Raw genomic sequence first — 2,800 nt, forward strand, 5'->3', positions numbered from 1 at the left:
AGCACCAGATGCTGCTTATTTATATGGATGGTCAGAGGAGACCCAAGCAGGGTGCAGGGCCTGAGGCAAATCATCCCATGCGAGGCCCCGCCCCGACTCCGATCCCAGACCTGAAGAAGCTGCCGCCACCATCAGCAGCAGGGGGGAGGGGGTGGGGCGGCGGGTAGCGAGCAGCTGGACGTGGAGCTGCCGCTCCACCCAGCTCCACTGCTCTGCCCGGCTCCTTGGGCAGTCACCCCAGTTCGCCATCTCCAGGCGAATGGTCCTGTGTATGGTATATCAAGAGTGCCTCTAGTGAAAATTCCAACTGTTTCTGGAGTTATTGGTGAATTGGATCCATGTCACTGGGCAGAATTTGATTCATTTCTGTTGCTGAATACATGAGACAAACTGCTTTATGGTTCCTGACTCAGTGTTGCAGCTAAGATTCAGTTCCAGGCCTTAGGAGGTAAATACTATAATACACTATGCATAGCTTGTCCTGATCCTTGGGAGTGAGAATGCGTATCAATCTTCTACTTAGAACTGAAGTGCTTAAAGAAAAACTGGTTATGGCCATGAAGGAAATGTCCAGGTATTATACATATTATAATATCATGCATTTTAGCTCTATAAGCACTTAACCTAGATGTTTGTTACACAGTTTCTACATGTAATAATGGGTGTATTTTTAACTTTAAACTTCTGAATATTAAGTTACTGTTAATTCTAATATTTACCTCTTAGGTAAACAAGATATTCACCTCAACAGAAGCGAGGTGTATATAGTTTAATAAACATACCATCTAATTAACCAAAAATGTGGTAATATCTATTAAGATGCAATCTATCAATTTAAGAATTAGTTCTAGACATCATTGCTGCCATAAAACAAATGTGTTAAAAGCCACCTAAAAAACCTAATCTTTCCAGGGAACTTTCCAAAAAGTAAACCTGTTGGATTTGGATGTTGTAGAACAGTAAATTGAGTTGCTGCATTTATGAGGTCTATTGGTGTGTTAATAAAAAGCAGAAGGATGGGAGTGTAAAGTGTTGGAAAAATAAACAAACAATATTAGAGATGCATGTGCACTTTTATAGTAATCCAACAACCATGGTCAAAGACTAACAAAGTCCTGCCAAAACAGCTCTGAGAAGAACATGAAATCTGTATAGTATAGTAAATATTTGTATTTAAGTCTACTATACAAGTCTTAAAACCAACACTTTTTTTGTTGGTTTTAAGACTCTTCACTCAGACAGCAATCAATTACAGTTACTTAAAGGTTAAGAAAAATATTTGCAAGAGCAACACTCTCTCCACTGACTGCTTTGCTAATTTTACAGAACATGGGGGTATCAAAACTTCTGCATCATTGTATACAGGGAAAACCATACGCACAGAAGGTAATCTAAAAATCTAGTTTGAAACTAGTAACTATACTGTATATAACCAATGGCCCAGCTGCAAAAACTAACTGTTACATCATGCACTGGCCAGCACGGTGCATCCTGAACTAGCAATTGATCCAGCAAGGGCGGATTTCCTTGTGGAAAGCTTAGGCACTATAGTATGCCCCAGGCTAGTGGTTACTGGGTCTGCTACAGAATTACGTTACCAGCACGCTACACTGTCTTGCACACATTGCTGAGTAAAGTCTGTTCCAAAGGGCTACTGTGCCATAGGCTGTGTAACAGGTAAATAGTAATGCAGCCTCTAGAGAAGTGAGAACAGAGCCTGGGTGAAAGCCAGGTGGCACCAATACATTAATCTGCTTTCAGCAGGTGGTAGCAGTTCTCCACCATGGAGCTGGTTCTTTGTACAGCAAATGTCTACTGATAGTTCTTCATTTGTGCATTTCCTACCAAGGTGCACCCCAATAGGCTTACTATTTTGCCTGCCTAATACCTACAGATACATGCAACCTGTGTCCCTCCCTGACCCAGTTCATCCAGATTCATGATGCAAAAAGAAACTGTGTTTTTTAGTTGCCATAATGACAAATTAAACATGAATGAAGGGGACACAGAAAATAGAGACCCCTGGACAAAATTAGCATGTGCCCCATTGGAGAAGTTTTATGCACTAAGTTGAACTGCCCCCTCTATACTGAGCTAGTTCAGCACAGTTCAAGGTAGTTCACCCACTAATACTGCAAACTCAGTATTCCTAATCTCTGCTCTTCTGACTACTCTCCACTGGTTCATCTTTTAACATCTTTGGACAGGCCATCCACTAGTTCTGCCTCCTTCACTCTCCTGGATCTCCTTAAAGCCTTTTTAGCCCCCTCTAAACTCCTGAAGCTATTTCCAAGTCTCAGGACCTCTCCTCATTCATCCATCGTGCTATATTTCCCTTTTCAAAGGGATCACCTTCTTCATTCAATACGCTCCTTATGGCACACTTCCACCTCAACTTTCACTTCAAATGGATTGTAGGGTCTTGTTAGAATGGTAGAAATGAGATACTTCTCACTCCTGTGCTCTCCAGCACAAAGAACCATCTATAGTGTTGCTAGTGGACGAACTTACAAAACTTATAAACAAATGGAACGTCCAGCTACGTTTGAAAAAAATCGACGTATCATAGTAAGTTCTAGGTACTCATTTTTCCTTCTTTTTCTTGTAGAGCTATTCCATGTTTAAGCCTATAACATATTTCTAGTTAAGGTAGTTTATCAAGAGATAAACTATCTGTTTATCTATCTATAAACTATCTGTTAAGAGAAAAAAATCCCAACTGTGACTTATCCTTTCAATAAAATGGATGAAATAAAAATAAGGGGAATTTAGTCTATCAAGAAAACCTCTTGGCAGATCT

At 40.5% G+C, this 2,800-nt stretch overlaps 1 long non-coding RNA gene across 1 annotated transcript in view; it reads right to left on the reverse strand.

The window, feature by feature from the left end:
- LOC109289092 overlaps window positions 1-2,672 on the reverse strand; it is a 15,646-nt gene extending 12,974 nt beyond the window's left edge. Inside the window, exon 1 of the long non-coding RNA XR_002095296.1 lies at window positions 547-2,672. This is a non-coding gene — a long non-coding RNA (uncharacterized LOC109289092). The remainder of the gene's footprint in view (window positions 1-546) is intronic.
- Between the last annotated feature and the right edge of the window lie 128 nt (window positions 2,673-2,800).

Source organism: Gavialis gangeticus, unplaced genomic scaffold (genome assembly GCF_001723915.1).
Source record: "Gavialis gangeticus isolate Ggan-Ray unplaced genomic scaffold, GavGan_comp1, whole genome shotgun sequence".
Lineage (NCBI taxonomy): Eukaryota > Metazoa > Chordata > Crocodylia > Gavialidae > Gavialis > Gavialis gangeticus.